The sequence below is a fragment of the Emys orbicularis genome, chromosome 1, assembly GCF_028017835.1.
Source record: "Emys orbicularis isolate rEmyOrb1 chromosome 1, rEmyOrb1.hap1, whole genome shotgun sequence".
Classification (NCBI taxonomy): Eukaryota; Metazoa; Chordata; order Testudines; family Emydidae; genus Emys; species Emys orbicularis.
The window spans coordinates 91,992,402-92,008,615 of record NC_088683.1 but is presented as its reverse complement, the minus strand read 5'-3'; the positions used below and the strand labels follow the sequence as shown (position 1 = coordinate 92,008,615).

The window sequence follows — 16,214 nt, the reverse complement described above, 5'->3', positions numbered from 1 at the left end:
CACCCCTCCCCCACCCCCGCCCGCCGGTGTCTGTTCCCTGCAAGAGTTACACTCCCCAAGGCTTTCTAGTGAAAGAAATACGGAGCCCCCCCCCCGGATTCCTATAACGCTGCCGCGCACACAGTTAGGATGCGGAGACTCAGTATCAAGCCCTACCTCCAGGAATTCTAGTGGAGTCCCCCGTGTCCCTTGCTTAAAACAACAGCCGCTTTCAAACGCCGATGCGGCTCGTCTCGGTGCCCTTCTGGTGCGTCTGCCGAGCGAGGGCCGCGCGTCTGCGGCTGTTTTGGGTTGAAAATGCTCCTCTCTGGGTTTCAAGGATTTGGGGGCTGCGGCAAAATCTGACCAATCAGGTTTCCTGACACATCCCTTCTCTCCTTGGCCCGTCTCTACCGTTCGCCGCCATTTTCCACAGCTTGAGTCGAGGGGGGAGCGACTCTGCGAGCCAGACAATGCGGCAACGAGGCCACGGGCGGTAGAGGTAGCGGGGCACGGGGCTGTGCTCTTCTTTCCTTCATTTCACTCTCATTGACGTTTCTGCTTTGGTTGTTTATTTGTGACATTGTCAGCATGGCTGTGAATCGCTGCAAACGCGATCGCTCGGGAAACCACAAATTTGTTTCTCAGCCGTGAACATCCCTCCCCATAAAGCAGGAGACGCGAGAGAGATGTTAGTTGGTACCCATTACTCAGGGCAGCTGTGAAGCTCCTCCACTCCTGTCTCTTTCTGGCAAGTCTTTCAATGGTTCCCAGCTGTGCCCCAGGTTTGTTTGTTTGTTTGTTTGTTTGTTTTGTTTAATTGATAAGCTGAATCAACTCCTGTTCTTTTTGCGGATACAGACTAACACGGCTGCTACTCTGAAACCTGAAACAAATATGTTACGGTAGTAATGGTTGAGTGTCTATAATACTTATTGACAAGAGTACAGAACACCATTATTTCTACCATCATTCAGAATATTATCATTTTCTATCACGGACAAAGTATCAGAGGGGTAGCTGTGTTAGTCTGTATCCACAAAAACAAGGAGTCTGGTGGCACCTTAACGAGGAACAGATTTATTTGGGCATAAGCTTTCCTGGAAAAAAAAACACTTCTTCAGATGCATGGACAAACAAGTTTTTGATTTCACAGGAGCCAGACCCAGAGAACGTACTAGGTGCTTTGAAGAAATGGCGAGTGTCAGTGTTGGGGGAGGTGGTGGGGGGAGATGAGAGGAGGAGTGAAAAAGGAAGTCTCTGCATGCTGGCTCAAGACTCACGTTACTAGAATTAATAATAATAATAATACTTAATAATCAAAAGGATAGTTCCAGAGTTAGCTCTTGACTGCACACTTACCAAGTGAAACAGGAGTGTGTATTTTGTAATCCCTTGGTATTGGCAACAATTAAATTTAGACCATTATTCACAATTCCTTCCCTGGCTCAACACAGAAACTTTCAATCTAAATATCTGTTCATAGGTCTGCTGGACAGAGATAATATTTCACTGTTAGGTACATATCAGGTGTGTCACCTTAGATTCATATAATGCACAGAAGTATGATAGTGCATAACCATATTAACAACATTTCACACATATACAGTACTTTTTAGATGGTTGCAAACTTTTACTAATTTATTTTGGCAAAATGGCTGTGAGATCAGTAGACAAACAGGACTGTCCCACTTAACGGAGGGGAAACTGAAATAAGAGAAGGGAGTTTTTAATTTAAGGCCAAAGGAGAAGGAATCACTTTCAGATCAGGAATAGAACTAGTGAGACTATTTTTTTCTGTCTCTTCCAAAACAGAATTTAATTTGGTGCCATAAGAATGTTCATTTTTCATACTTTGTGCAATTTTATCAGGACATTTGGTCAACATATTGTTTAGTAGAAAAAATGTCATCTTTCCCATAAAGTATTCTCATGCTCACTAACCTTTTAACAACTAAAAAGTTTCTTAATTTTCTTATGATTAATACATGATCATAGTTGCTTACTACTAGGCACTACAAGGCTGTTTAAAATATTAAGGCCATAGACAATAACATTGATGAAGAAAATATATTCTTAAATATTTTATAACATTTTATAGAAGATTAATACTTTCAACTTTAACTTAATCTCAAAATAAATGAAAATATTTTCTTTAAATTTCTGATCACAGAAGAGCAACAAAAAGTTTGATTCATAGGTCAATATAGGAGCAAACTAGCTTTGACTTATAAAACATATACATATTTTCTTTATGTATACAGTCTAATTGGGGCAACAATAGAGAATGAACTTTATTTCAATTTATTTGTTTTATTGTACTGTATAATGTCATAGACTCAAAATTATGTCTCTTCACTTGTTGTTATGTGATAATACTGTAACATAAATGAATTCCCAATTAGAACAAAATGAGCACAGTATATATCACTCAGCAAATTCCACAGAAACAATAGGGGTTCCTCGGGGACTCATTGAAAAAAGGCCTCTTTACATTGATTGAAAGGGAAAAAAATCCAAAAAGATATGGGTGAGAAAAAAATTAATTTGGCTTAGTTCTGTGAAGTCTTTAAGTCTGTTAGTCTTTAAGGTGCCACTGCACTCCTTGTTGTTTTTTGTGAAAACACCCTGACACTCTAAATAGTTAATAGTACATAATTAATATGATTTGTTGAACTATTTCATTTTTTTCTGGTTGGGATTCCTTGTTCTATCTTCATTTTCAGCCTCTTTGGGAGGATGGACAAAGCTTAGGAGGGATGAGTTGTTGTAGGTTGGGTTTAACCTTGTTACAGATGTGAGTTACCACCCTTCTTTTAAGATAGAGGTGAGAGATAGCTAAGCAGCTCACCACCACCACCCAATCACCCAGTCCACCCAGGATTTTTAATCATGATGGCAGAGGACTTTAGCTGAGCATTGTTTGGATAACTGTGTATGTGTGTTTGGGGGGAGAGGAGGAGTGAGATGCATTCAGGACACAGAGTCAGAAGCAGCCAGAAAGGCAGTTAGTGTTGCTGTTAGACAGAAATGTTGGTAATGTGGCCCTGAGACAAAGCTAAGAGAGAAAGCTGTTTAATCAGAGTGCTGGCTGAAAAGTCAGGTTTGGAAAAGTCAGCAAACTCTCTCTTGTGATTTGATTTCCTCCTGTGATTGGGGAAACAGGACTTTATGTATAATTTTGTAAATAAAGAAGATTGCATCAAAGAAAATGGCTATATCATCAATCTCTCCTCACAACTGGAACAACCCACCATACCCCAAATTTGGCTAACTACTTAGTTCAAAAGGGGTAACAATACAATAAAAGCCTATTGAAATATATGCACACTAGGGATCAGAACAAAAGCTATTTCCGGAATTCTAAACTGAGAAAAAAATTGCTATATATTTATATATATATATATACACACATGCTTTGGGGCATAAATGATTAAGGTATTAAATTACTTTTAGAATACAATGTACAGGTTTTTTCAAAGGAGGAAATTAAGGTAGAATTAAGGTAGATGATTTATTTGTGATTTTTAGATTACGTTTCCAGATCAAACATTGTTCTATGGAACTACAGCTTCAACATTCAGTGTGCCTCTTTGATCATGCTATTCAATAACAGTGTTGCTGTTATATATGTAGACTTCTGTACCACATGATTTCTTAATTTATAAACTAGAACAGTATAAAATCAAGATGGTGACATTCACTGAATTAAAAAATTGTTAACAAATAGGCCTCAAAATATAATTATAAATGGAGAATCATTGTTGAGTGGCTGTGTTTCCAGTGGCGTCTTGCAGGGATTAGTTCTTGGCCATACACCATTTAACATTTTTTTCAGTAACCTGGAATAAAAACATTAATGATAAAGGTTTCAGATGGCAAAAAGATTTGGGGAATGGTAAATAATTAAAAGAACAGGCCACTCATACAGAACAATCTTGATCTCTTGGTAAACTCAACACAGGCAAACAATATGTATTTCAATATGTTCAAATATAAAGTCATACATCTATTCTGGGAATCAATGACTGTGAAAAAGATTTGGGGGTCATGGTGGATAGTCAGCTGAAAATGAGCTCCTAGCAGGGCTTAAATGTAGCTGGAGCTATCTGGAGTGGCGCTCCAGTAAATATTTCAAACCTGCAGGGCAGACGCCCCGAGCCACGGTGCCTCCTACAGGGCTGAAGCCCTGAGCCCTGGCATGCCCCTATGGGCCTAAAGCCCTGAGACTCCCTGCTCTGCAGGGGCTAAAACCTGGAGCTCCAAATGGGGCATCTGAGGGAGGTGCGGGGGCTTCCAGGAAATATTGTAAGGGAATTTAAGCCCTTGCTACTAGTGTGATGCCATGGCCAAAGGGGCTAATACAATCCTTGGATATATAAACAGGAATGTCAAGTAGGAGCTGAGGTTATATTACCTCTGTATTTGGCACTGGTGTGACCACTATTGGAATACTGTGTTCAGTTAGTGGTGTAGCTACAATGGTGCAAGTCATCCAGTAGCACCAAGACCCATAAGATTATGGGAGCTCAACCAGCAGAAGCCATCCTGCCAAAGGCACTATGGTCGTTACCCCACAGTCTACCTATAGGCAGACAAGGAAACCTGGACAACACTTTCAAAAGACGGGCCTGGGAGCTTAAATTCATAATTCTGCTAGACACTAAAAATCTCAAGGACTGAACAGAGACACTGAATTTATGGCTTATTACAACGATCTGTAACCCACTACCCCCCTATTTTTGTCCTATGACTGCAGAGGTGTTTAACGGGCCATTCTACCTTGAATGATCCCTTCAAAATGGATGTTGATAAATTGGAGAGGGTTCAGAGAAGAACCACAAGAATGATTAAAGGATTGGAAAACATGTCTTATAGTTGAAAGACTATTTAGCCTATCAAAGACAAGGTTAAGAGGTGACTTGATCACAGTCTATTGATACCTAAATGGGGATCAGAAATGTGATAATAGAGAGTGCTTCAATTGGGAAGTTGATGAAACTAGACAAATTCAAACTAGAAATAAGGTGCACATCTGTAACAGTAAAGGCAATTAATCATTGGAACAACTTGCCAAGGGTTTCAGTGGATTCTCCATCACTGGAAAATTTTAAATCAAGATTGACTGATTGATAGATTTTCCTAAACTATATGCTGTAGTTCAAGAACAGCTATTGAAACATAAATTATTACAGGGGAGTCCTATGGCATGTAGCATACAGGAGGTCAGACTAGACAGTCACAATGGTCACTTTTGGCTTTAAAGGCTATGAATCTGTGAGACACTTGACAATGGTTACCATTACCATTACAATTACCAGCATTGCAAAACCTAACTTTTAGGTATCCTGATGCCTAATGAGATTCACAGAAGCCAGCTTGTTGAGTTGGGAACTGCCTAAACTAGCCAATAGGAAATGCATAGGAGAAGGGTGTGGCCTAAACCCTGCTTCTTTCAGAGAGTTAGTCTACCACTCCAGGCTGTAGGGAGGTTCCTCTCCACTTGAAATTCACAGTCATGAACCCTCTCCTGGAGTTAGGCACCTAAACCACATCAGCCTTTTCTTGTAAAAAACTGAGGAGGAGAGGATGGTGCTCTTCACCACCAGCAGGCCAGTGGTTGGAGCATTCACCTGGGATGTGGGAAATGCAGATTGGAATTCCCACTCTGCCAGATTTGGATCAGGGATTAGCACCTCGGTCTCCCATATCCCAGGTGAATGCTATAACCACTGGCCTATCGGTGGAGAGCAGCACCACATCCTGGCTGTCCTTTGTGCCGATTGGTTAAATTCAGAGCATGTCTACTGGATTGGCCACACAAGCAAAACAGGTGGAGGAATGCCTAATTTGTGAATCCTGCTGGGATTTAGGTATGAGCAGCTCAGTGGCATCAGGATTTAGGTGGCTTTGTGCATGCTCACTGAGAAAAAACAATCAGCATGGAGCCTTTACCAGTGGAAATTTTAGCACCTCCTGGGTTAGACAGCAGCTGAAGAGAAATCTTGAAGAACTCAGTGGCACCTAAATGTTGTATTTAGGAGTCTAAACTTCCAGTCAGACATCTAAGTCCCTTTGTGGATCAAGCCCAAAATGAATTGCCCAGGCTCACCCAGAAAGCCACCAGTCGAGCCAGAAATAAAACTCTGCTGTCCTGAGGCCTGGTGCTGTCACCACCACAGAGGTTAAGGATAAGAAAACCCATCTCAGTCCTCATTGGCCTAATGAATCGTAAGAATATTCAGCCTAAAAATAACCTTAATCTTATCTATCATTTATCGTCTTTTGCCCATGATGGATTGATTTAAATCAAGGTGATTTAAATCATCAAGGGCAAAGCCTTGATTTAAGTCATCAATTTTAATCAACTTTTCCATTTATACTTCAGTTATTGGCTAAAAGAAAAGGAGCATTTTCATTGGCTGATATAACTATTAAAACATGTTGATTGACAACTAAATAGAGCCCATACACTAGACTTGGTACATCTTTTTGCTACGTAGGAGGGTACACTATATAACTATATGCATTTATTTAAGCAATTATACAGCTTAATATTTTCAGATTCTTATTAATTGTGCACTTTTAGTATGATAGAAAACTGTGAATGATATTGCTTATTTACTAGATAATTACTTTTCTGCTCACGATTTGTGTCAAGCTGCAATAGGACGCTAACTGGAATTTAATTAAACACCCAAAACAGCAGATAAGATTTATTGTTATTAAACAAAATAACTTTAAATGTTTTGGATATATAAATATCTCTTAACAAAACATGTTTCACATTTACAACTAAATGATTTATTAAACAGGAGGATTAACTGCAGTCAGTGAATATAACTGATTATCTCAGATCAGCCTGGGAAAGTGACTGGAGCTTAAATTCTTACTTGCCTAAGTCTCTTGAAAATGAGACCAGGGGAGCCAGAACAGGGGGAGGAGTGGGGGGAGGGGAGCAGAGGGAAGGGGTAGTGCCCTCCCACTTTTTACCAGCTGTAAGGGTGAGCGATGGGGAGAGGGTCCAGAGAGGAGCAAGCGGGGACGGGATCTTGGGGGGAAGGGGTGGTGCCGGAGTTGGGTCTCAGGGAGAGGGATGGTGTGAGGGAGGGGGCTCAGGGAGAAGGGGCGGGGCAGGGACAGGGCCTCAGGGGGAATGGGTGATGTGAGGGCAGAGCCTTGGAGTGGAAGGGGCGGTGCAAGGGCAGAGGCTCAGAGAGAAGGGGCTTTGTGGGGGCAGGACCTGGAGGGGGGGGGCAGAACAGCAGGGGCAGGGCCATGGTTTGGGCACCTGTGGGCTCCCCCACTTTCAGGGTGCTTCCACCACTCCTGAATGAGAGAGGCTGCCTCTCAAACTTGTGCAACTAGTAGATTTCATCTCTTTTCTCCTTGTTTTTACTCATTTTAAACAGGTTTACTTTTAAAAAGAAAACCTTACTATAATTTAAATAACAAAATAAAAAAAATCTGATTTAAATTAAAACAAATATTGTATTTTTTTTTTTAAATCATCAATTTTTATCCACCCTGCTTTTGTCTAATGCAGCTATTGTAATACTCTTAATTTAGACCACAAAACTTTGTTAGCACGGTTTAAATTGCCCAGCATTTCCTGGTACCCTTGCACGTTAGTCCCAGTACAACGCATAGAGTTTATAGGGGCGGTCCTGGACGCCACATCGGCCAGAGCCTCCCTCCCTCAGGACAGGTTCGAGACCCTGAAAGGGCTTATCGACACGGTCACAAGGTTTCCAGTGACAACAGCCAGAGCGTGCCTCCAGCTCTTGGGTCACATGTCAGCGTGCACGTATGTGATCTGCCATGCCAGACTCAGAATGAAGCCCCTCCAGCTCTGGTTGGCCTTGGCATTCTCCCAGGCCAGAGACAGGATGGACAAAATCCTCACTGTGCCCAAACCGGTGATTGCCTCCCTACGATGGTGGTCCTCCCCAGGGAACATGCTCCATGGGGTCCTGTTCAGAGGCAGGCCCCCGTCGATGGAACTGGTGTCCAATGCATCGGACCTGGGGTGGGGAGCCCATGTGGGGGACGTTCAGACCCAAGGTCTGTGGTCTGCGCAGGACCTGGCCCTCCACATAAATGTCAAGGAGCTCAGGGCGGTGCGGCTGGCATGCATGGCCTTCCGCTCACACCTGGAGGGCTGGGTGGTCAGGGTTCTCACTGACAACACAGCCTCAATGTTTTACATAAACAGGCAAGGCGGGGCCCAATCCTCAGCCCTCTTCCAGGAAGCCCTCAGGCTGTGGGTCTTCTGTATAGCCCACAACATTTGCCTACAGGCCTACCACCTACCAGGCGCCCGGAACTCGTGGGCGGATCGCTTTAGCAGGGACTTCTCCTCTCAACACGAGTGGTCTCTTCACCCAGAGGTGGTGTACAGACTTTTCCAAGAGTGGGGAACACCCCAGGTGGACCTGTTTGTGACTCAGCAGAACCGTTGCTGTCCCCGGTTCTGCTCCGGGTGGGAGGCTGGGACAGGGGCGCTATCTTCAATGCCTTTCTCCTGTCCTGGTCAGGCCAGTTTCTCTATACCTTCTCCTCATTCCCACTGATAGGCAAGGTTCTGGAAAAGATAAAGACGGACAGGGCCTGGGTCCTACTGATCACCCTGGCATGGTCCAGGCAGCATTGGTATGGGACCCTCCTGGGCCTGGCGGTAGCCCCGCCGTGGCCATTGCTGTCCCACCTGGACCTGCTCTCCCAGGACCAGGGCCACCTCCTCCACCCCAACCTAACAGCACTTCACCTCACGGCGTGGCTGCTCAATGGTTAGGCTGGGAGGAGAGGATGTGCTCAGAAGGGGTTCAGCATGTCCTCTTGGAAAGCAGGCAACCCTCCACGCGCCGAGCCTACTTGGCAAAGTGGTCTTGGTTCTCCCAATGGGCGGCTGAGCGGGATGTTTCCCCCGTGTATGCCCTGATCCAGCTCATTTTGGACTACCTCCTTCACCGTAGGGCCTAGAGCCTGGCGCCCTCATCCGTCAAGGTGCACTTGGTGGCCATATCGGACCTGAACCTGGTGCTGGCCCGCCTCATGGTCCCCCCGTTTGAGCCGCTAGCTACATGCTCCTGGTCACACCTCTCATGTAAGGTGGCCTTCCTGGTGGTGATCACGTCAGCTAGACGGGTCTCGGAACTCAGGGCCCTGACCTCCGAGCCCCCGTACACGGTGTTCCATAAGGATAAGATCCAGCTCCACCCACATCCTTAATTCCTCCCGAAGGTGGTCTCCGCCTACCACATGGGTCAGGACATTTTCCTGCCGGTCCTCTGCCCCAAGCCCCCATGCGTCCAGTGAGGAGCGCTGCCTCCACACACTGGATGTGCGACGGGCTCTGGCTTTCTACCTGGAGTAGACAAAACCGTTCAGAAAGTCCTCGCAGCTGTTCATCGCCTCGGCCAAATGCATGACGGGTCAGCCGATCTCCACTCAGCGGCTCTCCAACTGGATCACATCGTGTATCTGTACCTGTTATGACCTGGTGGGAATCCCCCTGCCTTCAATTGTGAGGGCACACTCGACTAGGGTGCAGGCCTTGTCAGCTGCCTTTTTGGCCCATGTCCCAATAGAGGACATTTGTAGGGCTGCTACATGGTCTTCAGTTCATACTTTCACCTCGCATTATGCGATCGTCTCCCAAACCAGGGAGGACGCCGAGTTCAGCAGGGCTGTGCTCCATCCCGAGAATTTGTGAACTCCTACCCACCTCCAACAGATATAGCTTGGAATCACGTACTGTGGAATATACATGAGCAATCACTCGAAGAAGAAAAGACATTTACCTTTTCCGTAACTGGTGTTCTTCGAGATGTGTTGCTCATGTGTATTCCACATCCCGCCCTCCTTCCCCTCTGTCGGAGTTGTCTGGCAAGAAGGAACTGAGGGTGGGGGAGCGTGCAGTGCCCCTTATACTGTGCCATGGAGGTGCCACTCCAGGGGTCGCTAAGGGCGCTCCCCTGTGGGTACTGCTAGGGGAAAAACTTCCGACACCGGTGCACGTGGCGAGCACGCACACCTACTGTGGAATAGACATGAGCAACACATCTCAAAGAACACCAGTTATGGAAAAGGTAACTGTCTTTTTTATAGTAAGCCCACAGTCACAGAATGGTGGTACTATATTGTCATGCAGACCTGGAATAATCAGCATTGAGCCCAGAACTTTCATGTTAGTAGGTCGTGTTCCTGGAGCTGTGTGAGGAGCTAACTCCAGTCCTCGGACATGAGGATGAGAAAGCACATACCAGTCCAGAAGCAAGTTGCTATTGCCTTTTAGAACCTGGTTACCCTGACTGGTGATGAATCTGTGGGCAATCAGTGTGATGTTGGCAAGTCAACTGTTGGTTCTGTAGTGGTGGATATTTACTGGGCGATTATTGCTGTGCTGTGAAGGTGGGCAATGTACCTGAAATAATGTCAGATTTTCAGTGAATTATTACTTTTTTATTAATTTATTTCATATTAATTAACAGAGGGTGGTAGAGTGGGGAATCATAATTACTGTGTTGAGCTGGTGCTATGCCATTTGTATTAATTTTAAATCTAAGACTTTAGTAAAAAAAAATGTGTATTTCGATGTGAATGTTTTGCATGTTATTCTTTGGAGCACAAAAAGCAAAGGACTGTTGTCCAAACTCATTTATTAAAGGTTGTTAACACAGATGGTCCATCTGCCAAAAACTAAAGTGCAAATGCAAGAAAGCAGAACAAGTTGTGGAACTAGCCAGAGATCCTCCCACTTCCTGTATCTCCCCTCCCCGCCCATGCATTTCCACTACTCTGCACAAACCTAATTGGCTGGGGAGAAGTGCCATTCAAACACACAGAATTAACTCTGAGTCGGGGAGGAATTGAGGCAATAAGCGATGGGGTAGGGGGAGTGGAAGGGGTGGGACAGGGCATGGCCAGGAAAATTGGAAGAGGAGACAATTTAGCAGGGCAGGAGGCTGGAGCCCTAAACAAGGGCAAAGCAAGAGCTACTTGGAGGCGAGCCAGCTGCTGGCAAAAGGGGACTCATGATAAACCCACAGCCTGGAGTTGACAGGAGCTAAGACCACGTAACAGATACAGCATCCTGAACTCATACCATACGCCAATACCAGACCAAAGCACACAGACAGCTTGGACTGACCCAAGGAGGGGAGAGGATTGCACTAGTGTGGCACAGAGAGTGTATCTGTGTCTAGCCAGACATGGGGGGTGGGGACTGTTTTGCTGTATGCTGTGCCAGGGGCAAGGGAGTGTGTATAACTGCTCCTAGATATCCTGATCTGCATCTGCTCCTGGCTTTCCCTGGGTTAGATAAAAGTGGGGTGCTATGTTAAGTGTGATGCTTGTTAACTCCGACCCTCTTAGGAGGAAGGGTTGGTATTTCTGCAGAGGTGTATGGCTGGGACCCCTCTTCCCAACCCTGGGAACCTTCCACCTGACAGGTGCAATTCCAAAGCCTGCTAACCCTAAACAAAATAACCAACACTCAACAAACCTCAAAAACACAAATGGAAACAAAAGTGCAAAAACTAGGAAATTAAAGTGTAATGTCAAATGTAATGGAATTACATGTTGTCACATGTCTGTTCTCTTTCCCTGGTGAAGGCACGGCACAATTGATCATATGCACCTCCATTATACATGAAATGGCTCAACCCCCTCCACCCACCCCAAGTTCTTCATCAGTTGCAGCACATGGCAGTGTGGTGCCAACATGACTGGAGTTGCTGTGACTGGCCGTGGGTTCAGAGGAATCCAGGATTTGAGACAAGCATACCAAAGAGTCTCCCAGACATGCCCTTCTGTTGTTTACTGATTCTTTCTTTCATTTCCCAGTCTTTTCACCGCATCTCCCAATAATGTTGTAGAGAATCTGCCACCATTTTCCCCCTTCCACTCCAGCATCTTCTCTTTTGCATCCTGTTTTTTCAGATCCAGTTCAAAACGCTTGTTTAACCCAGTGCTCAAGTTGTGCTGGAATGCTCTGGAATGCCGTTCTGGCACTTTTTTGCAGACTCAGAGTATTCCAGTACTTCTGGTCCTGGGCCATGTGTGTCCTTTCCGTCCCTGGCTGCAGAGCAGCCTCTGAGCCAGCAGTTTCTGATGCCAGGCCCAGGCCCTCGGTAGCAGGAGAGCACAGAGGGTGCCAGGGATACTGCAGCTAGGACTGGGCAGAGGAGCCCGGGGACTAGAGTCACTGAGAACATACGTGGAGCTGGAGCCGGAGCCTAGTGATGTCAGGAACCAGGTAGTGGAGCCACCCAAACAATGGATCCCTTCATGGGAGCAGGAACAAGGAACAGATAGGGGCAAGTGAGGATGGGAGGGACTCTGCAGGGAGTCACTGCCTGCTCTCTTTTGCTCCCTCCCAGGGCTTCCCACTGCCCTGCTTTCCAGTACTTCTTTTTCAGGGCCTCCCACTGCCCCATGTTCTGGAACTTAGGACTCGGACACTGCTTTAACCAGCTGACAAATTCCTTTTGCACATCCTGCAGCAGGTCATTCTGGCTCTTTTTCTGCTGTTGCAAAGATTCAGCAGCCTTTGTCTCACCATGAGGGGCCTCCTCAGAGAAAGACTGTCCTTCCCTGTTTGACCGACATGGAAAGAAAGGCAATGATATTTTATTTTATTTTTATTTATTTGTCGATTTTGTTCCAAGAAACAAGCGTCGACCCCTTCACTCTGAGTTACAGTGAAGCAGAAACTGGAACTACTATCTGCCATTCCATTCCATTTCATCCTTATGCTTTTCTGTTTGCTGGCTGCTGTGTGCCAGGTTTCCTGTTTCTGAGCAAGACAATGGCAAGTGACTCCTGTACGTTATATAACACAATTAATCTGGCAAGGGCTTTTAGGGCGTGGGAGTGGGATGGGGGGAAAGGTAGCAAAACAAAACACTGGTAGAATGTGGCTTACATTATTTCAGGTTGTGGTGGCTGCGATGCTCCCCACGGGTACCCAGAGTTCTGAGGCACCTCACTACCCCCTGCCCTTAGCATGAGAAAGCCTTGTCTGTGCCTGCCATAGGTCATCTCCCCAACTCCACCAGCAACGGGCAACACAAGCACACACCCCTAGGTCTATGCAGGCCGTGCTCTCTCACTACAGGGTGGCAATAGGCACTCGCCAACCCCCAAGCCCTCTGAATAACTTTCCGGGAGTGTCTAGTCCATGTTCCACTGGACACTCGCAGTATTCATAGATTTGCTGCTTCCAAAGAGACAGTAAATCCCAGCTTGCCCAGTTCCCTTCAGATCACCGCACTTAGATATGCTTAAAGCAAAAACAACTAAAAGTTTATTTAACAATGTACAGAGATTCAAGTGGAAACAAATGATTACATATAAAGTAAAATAATAAGACACATTCTAGAACCATGATTAACTTAACTTGATGTTTTCATGTCTTATAGACTAAGTCCTTCCAGCATTTTACGGCCAGGCTTGGCTGTGACCCTCCGTTCATAAGAAAGGAACATTGTTAGCTTGCATCCTGGGGGAAGGATCCAAGGTGTAGCTCTACACCACTACATATACCCCAACTATGCATTGTCTTTATTCATAAACAGTATCCCCTTCTGTTGTTTATTTCTTTCTGTAAATGTCTTCTCTTGAAGATTTTGCAATCTCTTGATTAGCATGTGGCACAGTATGCAAACCAGCATCCATTGTGAGACATGTAATGCCAATACACCCATGACCAGACATAGATAAAAGCATCTGTTACCTCCTGCTTGAAAGGAACCTGTTCGAGATATGTCACATATTGGTTACCTGCCTTAAGAACATAATTTTAAGTAGTATGCATATGTACATTTTGCAGTGATTATGATGACCAGTGGGCTACTGGCTCTCAACAGAGAACTCACATGTCACCCTTCAGTGAATTATTATGCTTATATCTGACTTAGAGGATCCCTGTAAAACGCTTTTCATTGTTTTACTTGTATGAGAAGAGATAGAGGTACAACAAACAGAGGTAGTGTTGTTATCTGCTTTTCATTCCCCTCTAAGGTCAGGTTGGGGGCGGGGGCATTCATGGCAGTTTATATACCTATCCCTTGTATCCTCCTGCAAGATCTCAATGGAACTTCCATGGACTTACTTTGCAATCCTCTCCTGAAGCTTTTCTAGAGATGGCTGCCTTATTTCTTCCTCCATGATCAGACACTTTCCCACATCACTCTGCAATGACTTTGGCAGGCACCATTGAAGTAAATAGGCTAGTGGCATAGAGGCCTGGGCAGCTTCAGAACTCCAGCAGCAGCTGTGGTCTCTGTGCCTTTGTTACCCTCAAGAGTGAGATATCAGCTAAAAATCACTACCACCTGTGGAAAATAGTGCCAATACTTGGTGCCATTGCCCTGTACTCATACCCATGGAAATAGGGGTTGACATTTTATTGTTTCATGTGATAGAAAAATTCTGTCCTCATCTTTTTCCCCTTTGCTCCTTCCCCCTTATGGGCCATTCTGACCATGGCTGGGGAGAATGGTGCTGTGCAGAAGCACACCAAAGTTGAAGTGTCAATAAGCATGTCTTATTTAAAACTTTTATTGGAATAAGTCTGAAACTTAACTTTCTGTTTTCATTGTGACGATAGAGCTGTCTGTTTTATCTGTTGCTGCTGCCTTTGCGTCCTTGATGGGAGCCCCCTCCTGTGGAATGCCTGGCCCTGATGAGAAGGAGAAAGAAGTGCATCAGAGGGTGAACAGAGGGCCTGGAGGGTGAATATGGCAGACAGAATGCAGAAGGAAAGAGTGGACAGGAGAAAGGCCCAGGAATCCCAGCAGGAAGAGGAGAGGGAGATTCACCAAGACATAATGGAACTTCTCAGACAGCGAACACAAATGCTGCAGATTCTTGTTGACCTACAGGCCCAACAACCACAGCCTCGCCACCCTCTGCAGTCACTGGAGTACGCCAGTTTAACAGGTCCCGATACCCCTCAACATTCCACGTGGCATCATGGGCTGCATCTCTACTCCTACCACCCTATGCTAAGGGACAGACAGAACAACCACAGCTTCACATACACTGACTTGTGAGACCTACAGCTGATGTATGTGTGGCCAAAATGGACTGAAATAGACAGGAGTGTTTCCACCTTTCTAATTTTAAAGTTCTATTCCATTAATTTATTGTAGAAGTTGGTATTGTATTGTTTTGTTTTTAATTGCACTTTTTCTTTGCATTGTTTTTGGTATGCAATACATTTACTTTATTTATTTATTTTATTTAATAAATTCAACTTTAGTACGTCACAACATATGCTGCAGAATGCTTAGCACTACTCCATGCACCTATTACTTGTAATCTTACAGGACTACAGAACTCATAGGTTCAGTGCAACACGCAGTATAATAATTATAAATGTACAGCAAGCATTATACAATTCCTAACAGTCCCCCAAACCTCAGGGCCAGCTTACGTGCACTCTGCCATAGCACATTAATGTGGCTGACCATTAAAGTGCTCTTTCAAGGCCTCCCTCAGCCACATAGCTCCATGTTGAGCTCTTGTAATGGCCCTTGTATCTGGCTGTTCCAAGTCAGCAGACAGTCTCTTCACCTCCACCCTGAAGGCAACCCTTCCCCCTCTGCCTCATAGATATCATGAAGGACACAACAGGCAGTTATAATCACTGTGATATTTTTTCTCACTGCATTCCACTCTTCTATGTAAACACTGCCAGCATCCTTTCAGACTTCCAAAATCACGTTCGCCTGTCATTCTGCATCTGCTGAGCTGGTAGTTGAAGCTTTCCTTGGCGCTGGTGAGATGGCCGGTGTATGGCTTCATGAGGCAGGGGAGCAAGGGGTATGCTGAAGCCTCCAGGATCACTACTGGCAGGGCAATGTTACCAGTGATAATCTGCCTGTCAGGAAAGAATGTTTCAGCGTTTAGCTTTCTGAACTGTCCTGCTTGCCTGAAGATGTAAGCATCATGCATCTTCCCTGACCAACCCACACTGATGTCAATGAAATGTCCCTAGTGATCCACCAACATTTGCATAACCATAAAAAGTATCCCTTTCTATTGATGTACTCTGTGGCGAGATGCGTTGCTGCCAAAATAGGGATGTATGTGCCGTTCATCCGGACCACACCAAGGAGACATCTGTACACACTCGTGCTCCATCCCCTTCACGTCCTCACCCTTGCCTCCCACCCTGACACGAAGTGGTGGGACCTCCTACCACCTCTGGAGGGTGAGGAACCCCA

The 16,214-nt window shown here is 45.3% G+C and overlaps 1 long non-coding RNA gene across 1 annotated transcript; it reads left to right on the top strand.

Moving 5' to 3' along the window:
- The first annotated feature begins 407 nt into the window (after positions 1 to 407).
- LOC135883624 (uncharacterized) lies at positions 408 to 15,255 on the top strand. Its single transcript, XR_010561659.1, has 2 exons — positions 408 to 481; positions 14,594 to 15,255. It is a non-coding gene; the product is annotated as an uncharacterized LOC135883624 (long non-coding RNA).
- Positions 15,256 to 16,214: the final 959 nt, after the last annotated feature.